Consider the following 14,123-nt stretch of genomic DNA (forward strand, 5'->3'; position numbering starts at 1 on the left):
CGAATGGCAAGCGATCGGTCCGCGAAGCGAATTGGCTCGCTCAATCGCTCTTTGTGGCTATGAAATTGGGATGAAATTGTCGACGGGCGAGCGCGGCGCGGCGCGGCGTTTTCGGAACGGACCGCCGCGCCGCGCGCCGTATCGGTTTCGTGGATTGGATTCGCTCAATGTGTCCCGATACCGTTAGAAAACAGGGGCGCCTCTCGAAATCGTAGACACGAAAGAGGTCTCCGCAACGGGAATCTCCCGGTGACAAGTGTGGGATTCCGGTGAAGTAAAGGAAGTCGCTAAAAGGAAGGAAGAATTCGCTGTTGCTTATATATATATATATATATATATATATATATATATATATATATATAATTCGTGTTTTATATATATAATTCACGTACAGGATATTACGCAGGTAATGTTTTGCAACATTGTTCCGCGTTTATTGTCATCCGCTAAGGAACGTGAAGCTACTCCATGCTTGGTGGAGTAGCTTGTAAAAACTACGTACTGGTTATCATCGAGGTTATTAAAGATTAGAAGATTGTAGATTAAAGTGGAATAATTATTAGTATTTCCTGGGCGCAAAATGCCCGAGATAGGAATACATAGGTACATCGATCGAGCATTGATTAATCTAACGTTATAGAAATAGATGCGACCGGAAAGTGACTAAACAAGTTCTACGATCGCCAGATGAACGTTATGTCGTTATCGAAAATCATCTTCTGATTATACTAGATAGATATCTTGAGAAAATAAAACGTTAAAGTTACGAAATCGTATCAGTCGAGCATCTCAATTTACTGAAATATATATTAAAAAACTGATTTATAAAGATATTTTTAAAATAAAATAAAATAAACCCGAAAATCAACAGATACAAAAATTATTTTGAAATCATTCGTTACTGAAAAAGAATCAACCTACTTACCGTTAAATTCTTTTTCTCTCTATAATATGTATCTATTAACACATTAGGTCCTCTCTTTTAGATTACATTAAAGTACTAATAAGTTAAGTAGAGAAAAGTGCCATCTTCGGTCGGACTGGTTCTTGCTTCCCACTCGCAAACTGCGCGTCGATTATTATCCGTCGGTCTTGAAATATAGTTATTATTAGAGAAACCAGCCCGACCGAAGATGGCATTTCTCTCTACACTGATTGTGAGAAAAAAAGTTGTTAACTTAACTATAAATGCGTTCAACTGATTACCATTTTTTAATTGAAATATTTAAGTATTTAATTTAAATTACGTCATGTTAAATTTAATATGTCGTATTTAATTTAAATACTTAAATATTTCAATTAAAAAAATTGTAATCAGTTGAAAGCATTTAGTCAAGTTAATAACTTTTTTTTTCAATGTACTTAATTGCAAGATTCAAGTCAGTTCAGTTTCAGTTATTAAAATATTAAATGCTGTTATCATGAGAATAATACAAAATATTTCTAGTAAAATTAAAAAGTTATATTTCTATCTATAAAATATAATTACGTATTGTCAAAGTTGTAGTCGAGAAGTATGATTGCATTGAATAATTCAATTATATGTACGCCAATCAAAATTTCAACTTTTCGTATACCATATAATCCCGTGTAAATTATAATAATTATATTATGCAATACGGCAATGCTGTTTTCACGGTTAGAGGAGTGTTAAGACTGTTAAGTAACGTAACGAGAGTTTCAGGAAAAATTGGCAGTAACAAATTATCTTCTTGGGTATATCGGATGATATCATCGTTTCTGCATACACCGGCGACTTATCATCAATTCCCTACGTCATGACGGAAATGGCATGAGCCGACAGGGACCGCCGGCGAAAGGAACAACCCATTTAGATATTCCCCGCCGATTCTCCTTCAGCTAGTCGTTCCTCACGATTTCTTAGTTCCTCCGCATGAGTTTCCTCCTCCGCCTCGTCCTCCCACACCCACACCCCCGCTCTCGCAATCACTATATTTTAGTTCGCGTCCGTTCGAGAGGCATTGACTCTCTTCCCGTGCGGCAGCCAATGGAGTACCCCAGCCGGCTTTCCACTCTTCTGGGTTCAGGGCCGGTCAAGGACTCGCGCGCGAATGTTGGCACAACGTTGGTGCAGGTTACTTACAAGGCGCGAAGAAAAGGATCTTGCGAAAAGGAGGTTCGCGATCATCTCCTAGGTCGCTAACCGACGAGCTCTCGATACTTCGCGAAGGTCGTCGTCGGTAATAATTACGGTTACGTCTTATTACTCATTAGACCGCGAATTAGTGAGCAGTAAGCAACTTTATTGCTCGCACTTGCCAACCTATTGACATCGCTCGGCTGCAAAAATACCATCGATATCACCGTGAATCCTGGAAGGACCCGATTCCGCAGGCGGATTATGCCGGTTACGGTGGATGGAGACGGCTTAGTTATTAAGCCCGTCTTTCGTTGTAGGCTCGAATGAAGGTTTCCGTTTTTGCTTGGGACAGAGGCAACAGTCACGAGCACAGGCGGGCGACCGCGAAGGACGCGGAAGATGGTGTCCCCCTTTATTTTTTTCCCTCGGATCGTACCCCTCCGCGGATCGTGCTCCTCCAGGTTTCGACGAACGACGAAGGGCAAATCTTTCTTTCGACCGACCGATCATTTTTCTCTTCTTCGGCAATTCTTGGCGGGTTGTGCTCGTTTACCAGCGCAGATGCGATAAAGACTTTAAACCGCGTCGCTCTCTCTCTCTCTCTCTCTCTCTCTCTCTCTCTCTCTCTCTCTCTCTCTCTCTCTCTCTCTCTCTCTCTCTCTCTCTCTCTCTCTCTCTCTCTCTCTCTCTCTCTCTCTCTCTCTCTCTCTCTCTCTCCCATCCCCCCTCTCTCTTATCTACTTTCATTACAATTATCTCCCGCACTAATCTTCTCAATGACTTCCGCTCTGTCCCCGTCGTTCTCACATTCTGACGTTAGTCCCTCGTAGCGCCTCGCTGCACGCAATAAACACCGAAGATCGATTCATCGAACACGCGGGGCGACGACCGTTCAACAAGTTTCCCCTCCTTGCTACGGCACTCTCGCGTTTAGCATATCCGTTCTTATCTCATCGCATCTGTGAAGTAATGTAGCCGCGTATCATATATCGGTGTAATTATTGTACGCCGCGCGAGAAACTACGCATCCTATGTACTTAACGCCTTCTTTCACCGCGTCGATGACGAAAATAACCGATGCAGCGTGCGACGGGAATAAGCCAGCTTGATTGGTTCCGTGTGATTACTGTCCTTTTTTTTCATTTACCAATTTCGCGTCAGCGTGAGACGAAAAAATTGATTTTACACAATGGCAACTTTCGCGAGATGGACGTACGTTCGTACGCGAATTATTTGCAATCTCGCGGCTGAGTGGAAATAATTGATTATTTTCCGGCTGTCTCTCGGTAAACGTCTGACGGGGTCTATGTATCCGATCGAAGTTTTTCAAAGCTCGATAAACCCACCTTCATGGCAATTTTATCGCGCCATCAACGGTTCGTTATTATCTTCAACGTACTGCCCGACGTTTTTCCATACGACCGAGTCGCTTGTGCGTTGCCCTACAAATAAAAAACCCCCCCTCCCGCCGTGAGGTCACCACGTCGAACTAGACGATAATTGCTCCGCATACCGCGTGATTCGTTGCCACCTGCGCACGTCCACATGCGCTCGCTCAGGGAAGCGTATGACATGCACCGAACGTCTCATATGAGCAGGTAATAACAGAGACTCGCAAGAACGTAGCGATCATTCTGATTCTTCCTCCCTCTTCATCGAACCATCGTCCGCACGAACTGCCTCATTTTCACGCACGACGTTTCTACCCCCTTCCGCCCCCCTTCCCCCTCCCTCCTCCCACCTCCCCCGCGCCGCTCGCTTTTCTACGGCAGGTCTAAAAGGTGATTTCTCGCCAAGGTCACGCAGTCTACCATCGCGGAACGAGTCTATTTATAGGACAGCGCGGCTGCAGCATCGCGGCTGCAGCTTCCATTATTCGTCGAGAGGGTCGTTCCGCAGCGTGCCGCGGCAGCAGCGATGCGGACGATCGAGCGCTGCCGTTGTTACGCATAGGTAGCATAAACCGAGCATGAAAATGACCCGGAAGAGACTCTCTTTAAAAAAAACTGACGACCGCCGTCGTCGCGGCGCATCGCGGTGGCTGGGCAAAGACTGAGACGAGCTGTGGACGAGGTGGATGATGCCGCCCCGGTGCATCTGTGGAACGAGCATTCCGGACGAGCGCGGAAATCGGTTATGCGCTTGCCAAAGCTACGGAAATCGCTTCTCCGCGCACTTGCAAGTCGGTTCCGCGAAGGGAGATGCTCCTTTCGATACAAAGGAGGAAACGCGATACAGGGAAACCTGTCCAGTGTCCACCGCGTTCGCCAGGACGAGCGATGAAAATGCGAAGTTTTAACGAGTGAGAGAGAGAGAAAGAGTGCCCTACCTCAACTGCCTGCGCCAATCGCGCGGCTCACAGATTGTATCCCTCCGTATGGAACAGCGGTGGCATTTTTTCGAACGCTATAGAGCGTTCAATAGAGTTATTGTCAGCAGCCCGCGAGGACGGCGGAGAAGGACTTCCGTTTCAGATGGCCATTGATAGCGCGCGCGCCTTCAAGCTTACAGCTCGGCCGCGCGCTGTAGATACAATGGGTTCGGTGTGGGATTTATGATTCGTTGCTTGATGATACGTCGTGATCTACTTTGTGGCAAATTGCGCGAGATTATTACGAAAAAGATATCGCGAACACGCCGAGAAAATACATATACGGAAGAGACGGAGCTCGCGGCGATAACGTACGACCGCTATTATTCAAAATTATTGATGCTTAAAGGGTTGCTGCCTCAGGAACGTCTACGACTCACGCGAGAAAATGATGTTTACATAGCGCCGGAGCGTAAAAACTTAAAAGCAAACTTGTCCGGCAGCACCGCTACCGAGGTCCCCATAATCCACCTTGCACTCCAACCATATGTGTACGCCTTCGCGACTTCTGACATTACGTAACGTGACGCAAAGCAAACCTCTCGGGCTGCCTCTCGGCCGCGCACTTTGTTATTCAGCGATTCTGTACGGTTTGCAACGCGTGCAACGCGCGGACACGCACACGCGCGCAGCCGATAGCAGCCGGTAGCAGCCGGCAAATACTCCAGCAAAACGTCGCGCGGCATCGTAAGAGCGCTTCTGGGTAATGCGCAATAACTTTGTTGCGCTCTATCACGGCCCGGAAGCCCCGGCTGGTATGCACTCTCCACTTCATCGAGCCGCTTATGCGCCTCTCCGCTCCGCAAAAGGAAAACGCTCGTTTGTAATGCCCGATTCCGAGAGAGGAGAGCGCGATATCCCGTCGGTCTGGTTGCCACTGGCTAACAAATGCGAAAAGTTTAACTATCCGTTACTCCCCTTACGCGCTCTCTCCTGCGTAACCGTCTCGCGGAGATTACGGGTATTGCAAATTACGCGTTTTGATTAATGAAAATGCACGACTCGCGCGCTGCCTCCTCCTCCTCCTCATCCTCCTCCGCCTCGTGCAAAAATTCACGCCGGCACTTCTTGCACCGTATATATGCTAATATTACACGAGTTAACGTCCACGATATTTACGTCGTCATGATTATTGTCGCATAACGCATCCCGCGGGCGCTATCAGAGCAATCGCTGGCGTCGTTATCTTCCGCGACTGGTTTATTTCTAATGACGCCTTCCGCTCGTGGATTAACTCGCGCAATCTCTGCGCGCATAGGATACCTGTCTACCGACGGAATCAGTCGTTGAAATAGTCAATTAATCGTTTAATAGCCGCGGACCGGCTTAATGTGAGATAGTAACGTTTAATTGAATTAAGTGAGAAGGGAGGCGTCCCGATTTATCAGTAATTTCCGTCCAACAAATTAGCCGAGTGTCGAAGTGCGCGCGATGCATCACGACGGTGCTCGAAAGTGTGCAAACTTTCCATGATATGTGACGGTATACGTGCACGCTTCGCATAAATATAAATCGATCCGCGCGTACGTGCGTATTGGCCATCGATCCGCGCGATATCTCGGACGGTATCATTTCGCTTCGCGCTCGCTATCGTTTCGAATTTCACGGTCCCGCGTCGGTCGATCGCGTCGGTTTCACCCGTTAAAACTATCCTCCGAGACTCTATTTCTCGATCGTCCGTCCGAACACGAAGATCGAGATCCGATGATTTGCTCGAAGCCTTTAACATCAAGTCGCGCAGCCGTCACGTTGAATTCCGGCACGTCTGACGCAGCTGCTCGCAATTCTCTTGTCACGGTAGACCGCGGATCACCGTTCTCCCCCTCTCCGCACAAAATCCGTCCAATCGATTCTCGAGCGGTGACACGCGTCAGCGATAGATGCGGGAGTACCATTGTTTTATAAAGATACAAAACATTTGTGTAAACCGCAGGAAGCGAGGAGTGAACGAGTGCATTTCCTTTCTTTCTCTATTTCTCTCTATCCCCGATGCGCGTTAATGGATCTTGACATTTTTCTACCGATCTATTTTTATATAATGTATCGGAATTTCGTTAGTTTTTTTTTTTGCAAAATTTCTATAGAGAATCCACAAAAAATTGGGATAGTATGAAATGAATAAAATTTACACAATCTTACTAGTGATTTTGCAAAATCTTAGGTTCCGTCAATAAAATTGTGAGTTAAAATTTTTATTAATTTATATTTATAAATATAAATATGATTACATAAATTTATACTTATATTTGTAATTTTTATTTATATTTTTATATTAATAATTTTTCACAATATCCGGTATTTTTTGGATTCTCTAGAAATTTTGCAAAAAAAAAAACGAAATACATGAAATCCCTGTAATAATATATCTATTTTTATAATATTCCAACGTCTATTTTTATAATATATGAAAAACATTTAAAAGAATCCAAATGTTTTTATATTAGTTTCATAAGATGTAAGAATTTGTTAGTCACAAAATTGCAACTATTGGAATTTAAAGATTGAAATCTAAAAATTTAAACAGTCTCAATGAAGAGACGGTGCTGGGGTTATTGCCGCATGACTCACTTGCACCGGGTACGAGATCATAAAATAAGGAAATTAAAATGATTCATAGTCGCGGTTGAGAATAATCCTGTGGAGATTGGAAAAGTGATATATCGTGAGAAGTAAATCCTTAGTAAATTATTGCCATAAGAACTAAAGCGCGATATTTAAAAGAGTCTCGCCTAAAAAAAAAAGTAAACCGAGTTCTTTACAGCGCATCTCATAAACGACACAGGTTTAAATAAATTTAATTACTGGATTTTGTATATCTTGAGCAACGGATTTCTTATCTACCCGAGTGTCCGCAATGAGAGAGGCAACTTGTTTATACAGCTCGCTATATGAGAATGATCGCTAGCACGAACTCGTTTAAATAGCTTGCACGCGAAAGAATCCTGCAACTGGTTGCTTTTCTCTTTCTTTCCTCCTTCATCCTCGTGTGGAAAGCTCTCTTTTCTACGATAACGCGTAATCGAAAAAGAAACTGCTGCACGGTAGCTTTCTTAGTAGTCGCCTGGCAATTAGCGAGCATGAGACGCGAGTATTAAGTTAATCGAATCATTTATTGGCCTTACACGAATATCAAAGTATCACTCTTCTTTCAACGTTTCACGTTAGCGGTATACCGTGTTTTCGTTCCCCAGGACAGCCCTCCCTTGGCCCTCCTAGAAGATTACTTCTCAACCGCATTCTCCCTTCATTAGCCTCGGCGTAACGAAGGGAAAAGTATATAGAGGGGCGTAAGCAGTCATGGTTATCTTCATAAATCTTCCTGGACGCGCGGCGATATCAGCTGTGTAATTGTTTCTTGCGAAGAAAGTTATAGCGACTATTTCTAATGATGACTGATGAGGCTTAATTTTCAGTAACCGTCTTCGAGATGCACACAGAACACTACATAAATAAGCTATACGCATCTCAGATAATTATTTGCTAGAAAAATCCGGTTTGCTTAATTTATACTAGAAGCTACTTAAGTCCACTTAATCTATCGCGATTTTCAAGTTGCACATCTTTCTTCGATGTGTTGACTCTTACAATTAGCTTCAAAAATCTCTGGAATCTGCGGATTCAACAATAAAACAAAATACATTGCTCTACAAATTGGCTTGATCGCTGTAATTGGCAGAATCCTAACGTGAACAAAAAGTTTCATTCAATTATCACAACTAGCGTATTGTCGCCTTCTCGTTAATACCTTTTGCTTCTTCTGTTCGCCATACACGGTTTACCTTCGAACAGAAGCAACTTCAAGGGAACGAGCTATACAGAAAAAGTCGAACTAACAAAGACACTTACCTGACTATCCTATTAATTTTGCCGTGTCCGTTTCAAGCTGCTAACTTATCTCGTTTCACTTTTCCAATTGACAGCCGCCGTCAACCTTAACGAGAAGCGAATTCAAGAAAATAATTTTTTGTCGCAAACAGAGAATCAAGACATAAATTTGTATCACTGAAATAGGGGAGAGTTGCCGAATGCGTACCGGTCGCCTGAATCGTACCTCATCAATATTTTATATTATTACTTAATATAAGCAACATTTAGTAACAAAAATATGAAACAAATGAGAAATGAGTAATATAGACGAAAATTTAACAGGTTACATCCCGTTTTGCGCATGTTAGCAATATTTAAAAAATTCAGGTACAACTGATGTTAATTTTTGGTCAATTTATGTAGCTGATGATAATAATGCAATATATATATTTTTTATTATAAATTTTTATATTTTTATAAAAAAAGGTTTATTGTAGAATATTTTACATTCTTTGGATATATATCTACATATTTGCAATTATTATAAAAGATTAAATCGATATTTTTATAAAATCTATCAACTTCCCTAAATCCTACCATCACAAGATTTCCCATATCGTGTCGGTACGACCCAGGAACTCGTACTGTATGCTCATGAGCATCACGCATCTCATAAATTACGTCACATAATTTAGTTTATGTTAACACGACAGTGACGTCTTTACTTTTTCATTATTGTTGTTTATTGTTAATTATTAAGTATTTGATCCTTCTTTTATAATATAAAGAAAACTTAATCCGCCAGTGGTTAAAACAAAATCAATTATTTATTACTCGACTACCTGGCTTAAATGATATATAAGTGTACAACGTTTCGACTCACGGTTAGAGCCCTTATCAAGTGCCGTCTGAAATATGAACATCGCGATGTAACACAATAAAAAATATATAAATTGGAAATTAGTCATAAAAACAGAGAGCGTTACCTAATCGTCAATAAGACTCGTCATATATTAGTCAAGACCTCCTTTCGTTCATAGGAATGTCCCAGCATTATCACAAAGCGCAAACTACGGGAAATCACTCATATAAAACCGATATACAGAGAAAGAGAGAGATGTGACAATCAATTCTTACGTGTCTTGAATATAAAAATTTCACCAACAAGCATCTTGAGTTTGAGACTCTCCGATAAGCGATGTTATGCGAGTGGAAGAACTCGGGAGACTGAACACTAACAAGGGACAAGAATCAAGGAGTCAAAAGGTTGCCACAAGAAAGTAACAAAATAAACAATTAAACTGATGAGATGACGCCGTCATAAACTTCGTTTAGATTATCTGTATCTCTCTGAAGATTAATAACGTTGTTATGTTTCTTTATAAAGAACATTTCAGCTATCTCTCTCTTTTTCGTATTACACTCCTTGTGTACAATCTTAGGATCAGACCAATTAAAATTATGGTTATTGTGTAATTATACTTTATTAATTATTTATTAATTATAATTTATAAATTATTAATAAAATAGGTAGATATTAATTAATGATTTGTTTTATTAATCTTATATTTTTAATTATTTTTATTTATAAATTCGATACTTTCAAGAAGGTATGATTTAGAAGACCCACAAGCTACCGGTTGTCTAAATCGTACTTTTTCCAGCATGTTACAAAAAGACTTATAACAAATCAATGTGTTATTGGTAAAAAGTTAAACATGTAATAGGTGCCTGAAACATCAAGCTACAATTTCTAACGTTTATTTGCGTATAAATCACTATCAAATAAAAAAATATAAAAAACAACTTAAGTGGTACTCATTCGGCAACTCTTCCGTAAATAATAACTAACTCTCATCGTCGAGATAAAGTATCAATGCCTATATATAGATCGAAAGTGAAAAGAATGGAATAGCAAAGCGAAAACGCCGTATACGTACAAATTTACCAAGAGAAATACGCGACAATTTGCCGTGAATTTCGCCCAATATCGTTGTAGAGGCTAGTCTTCGAGAATACGGGAAAAATACAGACGCGCAGAAAAACGCGATCGCTCGCGGGACTACTAATTTCGCTCGTCCGGCCTTTGCAGTCGCTAATTTCTCGCGTTCTCGCTGCGCCTCTATTCTTCTCCCGCCACGAAGAGGCGGACGAGCGAGGAGAAGAGCACGCTCGCTGATTCGCGTCCCCTACGACGATCGATCTTCTTTTCTGTACAACAACTTTCCTTGTCTTTAAATTGGAACGACGTGCTCCTCGCGTCGAGACTCGAGACACATGCGTGACGAGAATCGCCAATAACGGTGCCCGGCGACGTTATCCCTCGCGAAATCCTGGAAATAATTGGCTCGTTCTGGATTCATAGTCGCGGCACGAGGAAGAGACACAACGAGCGCGCGGCGGTCGCTCTTTCGATTAAGCGAAAACGCTATTTTTCACGCCGCACATTTGTTGGCGGTTAGCCGCGCGGAAGAAATATTTATGTAACCTGAAGGAAAGTAAGCCTTAAGTAAGTGCACGATCTTACGGCAAGGTCGCAAAAATTTCGCGACCTTGATTAAAAACGGCGAATCTGAATCCCCGTTTCTTTTCTCGCGGGTGATTCATTCATTTTTCTCAAAAATTCGTCGTATCGAGAAACGTTTATGAGCTGTAATATAGAAAGGTAAATAACTATCGATCAATGGTATACCGTGATACCTGATGCATAAAATTGCGTTCTAAGAATCTTAATTTAAATTGCGAGCTGTACCCTCCGCAGGCTACGCAGCTGTCTTATTATTAATCGGCTCGATTGTTACGTTCAATAAACAGCTAAACGCGACGCCGCAATAGAAATGATTGAGCACGACCGTATGTATTCTTAGTTAATACAGCATCACGGCAATTTACGGCTGTCGAATGATTTCCACTGACAGCGGACTATTAATATCGAAGATAGATTGCGTACTTGTAACATCACCCGTGTACTCGGAGGAGGGATCCTTTTTCCAAAGTTCCCGACCACCGATGTAGCAACGGCGGATAGTCAACTCACTGGGTGGTCAATGTCCGGGCACCCACGTCATACCAGTCGAAGCGGAATCGAGTTAAGGACAACGCGTGGAAAAAGACCGGGAGCAACCGGAAGAAAAACACGGACTCGCGCGTCAACCGTACGGTATCTCGATGATGAGTATTCGCGGCGAATATTATGACAGAGGACACGCAGGTACGGGTTTTGCGGCATACGCGTATGTGAGGGTTATGTTGCTGATCATGTGGGAAAGAATCCGGAAGAGTACGCGGCTGCACGAGATAAAATATCCGAAGCCGAAATAATTCACGTCGATAATGGGCGCACAACCGTACGCAACACGTACAAACGTACGGCCGATGTCCACGTTATCGTCGTAGAAAACAGCGGATTATTTCCAGATCGCTGGAGAAGAGAGTAACTAACGGATCTAGAAGAAAATAGGAGGAAAAAGGGGAGCGAAAGCATGCAAAAGAAACAGAGAAGGCACACTCCAGCACACTCGGACGTGGAACAGAGGAAGAACCAGGAATTCTTCTCGCGATGGAATGAGGAAATTACAAGGACGAGGAAGCGCGACAGCGAGCTTCGGATGTCACCAGCGCGAGCGGCTGGTCCACGTCAGGCGTATCGCGAACGGGACGACACGCTTCGTGGATGTTGCGCGGTCGGGGTTAGACCTGACGGAACATTCGCCGCGAGCTAACGCGAACTAACACGCGCCATGTGCTCTCGCGCATTTGCGCGCGTGTATTTAGATTAAAACTTACACGCTTGGCTCCGGGAGGTCACCGACCTCCGCGAGGTTCCGCGAGAAGAAATCCTATCAGAAAAAGAAGAAAAGGTCGAATCATCGAGGCAATTAAATCCTTGACGATCTGCAATTTTTTCTCGAGATTCGGGCGTGGGAAGAAACAAAATCGATCGAGCTATGTGAAAATCGCGTACGTAGTACGTCTGATTCAATCGATTAGAAAAATTTACATAAGATAATTGTCGAAGGAATTATGGAATTTAATTTTTCATGCAATGAATTGTCCATGGGACGCAAATATGAGATATACGATTATCACGATGTCCCGTTACGCATTCCTCGTCAAAGCTTTGAATTCTAATTCGTATATGAGGCGCACTTAAAAGATCATTTCCTATCAATTACGGTGAAATTATCATAACCCGGTAATTAGCTCGGATCTGCCATTAGCAGAGCGGAGCTCATTAGATAGTTAATGTTGCCCACGATGTTACCAATGTGCAATCGTCCTTTAATGCGCCGCATCATCTTTTGACTTTTTTTCTCCGGGACTCGGTACAAACTGACGTTAGGAGATTCCGCGGAGTACCTAAAGAGCTTTCGCACGCACAGCGAGGAAGATTTTTCCTAACGGGGCGCGCGGCGAAGTCTCCTATTTCCTTTTACAAGATGCAAATTTTATACGCGGAAGAAGTGCATAAAGTCATGAGATCTCGAGATCACGAAAGGCGTGTCTATACGGAACAAAAAAAATATATACCTCGACCAGTCCGCGAGGATACTTTAGCTTCACTGCGGATGTACTCGCGAGTGAACAAATACTTGTAAATATGGATGTGTAAACGGCAAAAATTGCTGACGTTCGACTGAATGTAGCCGGGGTTGGTCAGACCCCGACTCGGGGCATACTACCACTACCTCGCGGCGCCGGTCGAGAGGTCGAGGCTCGTTAAGTCGGCAATGTAATCTACGACATTACGACGTCTAATCGTCTCTAATGCGCCGCGTCGTCGTCTTCGAATCCCCGTCCGCGGCTGGAACACGGAAGGCGTCGAATACGCCCGTAGGGACTCCGTGGACCCCAAAGATTGAAAACCTAGGCGACGGCACTCGCGACGTTGATTCACGGAATTCTGCGACGCAGCAACGGCGGCGACTAGAGACTGTGGGAAACGGGAAATTTACTCGAGGGACCGGACCGTCGCGTGGGTCAGGCTAATACGTGCAGGATACTGTCATTATACCCGTCACGACCTACGTACGTATGATGGCCGCTAATGGATGGACTATGTCGGTCGACTGTGTGCTGTGTGGAAAATTGGAACGAGATGAAGGCGAAGCTGCGTTTAGATCCCATCACTCGCGGGTTTCATGGCTTTATCAAGTTACATAGGTATTTGCAAAAAGTTTCATAAAATCATAAAAAAAGAAATAAGAAAAAGAAAGGAATTAGATCAATTTCTAGAATCATTGTGACAATAAATAAAACAGTGGGCAAATTAAAAAACACTGTGTGCATGTTTATAGCATAAGTTAAGAGATTGAAGCATTTCACACACACAGGTACACACACATGTTCTCGGAACCGAAGCCAACTGAGACCTACTGTACGAATCATTAGTGGTCTCGTTTAATGATTTACAGATGTTTAGTAGGATCGCGGTAACTCGACGACGAACGAGAAAAGGAATTCCTCGTTAAAGAAGGTCTCGACGCAAACAAGGACAAGTACCCACATCCGACCTACAATCTCTCGAAACATCGGCTCCGAACATTGACTTATCGTCATATACGTTAACGACTCGTTGTCAAGACCGTAAGCACTTTAATGCAGTACAGTTACGTGATACACCAGGCTCGGTATATATCATAACTGTACACCTAATAGAGATACACGATTGTGGAGATTGGACACGGTTTTGCCAGACCCGGGCGAGTTACCGACCTCGCGCGCGATCATCTCACGCTCACGGAGGGAAGAGCGAGCGGAGAAACAACGCATCAGCTTTCCCGCATTCGACGCAATCCATTTAACAGCGAAACAAGCCGAACGAAACTCTCGGCGCCCAGAAAT

At 43.3% G+C, this 14,123-nt stretch overlaps 1 protein-coding gene across 3 annotated transcripts in view; it reads right to left on the minus strand.

The window, feature by feature from the left end:
- The window catches only part of Tyn (trynity), an 89,485-nt gene that overhangs the window by 55,647 nt on the left and 19,715 nt on the right, over positions 1–14,123 (minus strand). Inside the window, exon 1 of one of the 3 annotated variants that reach the window (XM_071789666.1) lies at positions 8,319–8,403. The exons of the other annotated variants lie outside the window; for them this stretch is intronic. The gene's annotated coding sequence lies outside the window, so the exon portion shown is untranslated. Of the gene's footprint in view, positions 1–8,318; positions 8,404–14,123 lie in introns of those variants that run through there. 3 annotated transcript variants of the gene reach the window in all.

This window comes from Temnothorax longispinosus, chromosome 10 (assembly GCF_030848805.1).
Source record: "Temnothorax longispinosus isolate EJ_2023e chromosome 10, Tlon_JGU_v1, whole genome shotgun sequence".
NCBI lineage: Eukaryota > Metazoa > Arthropoda > Insecta > Hymenoptera > Formicidae > Temnothorax > Temnothorax longispinosus.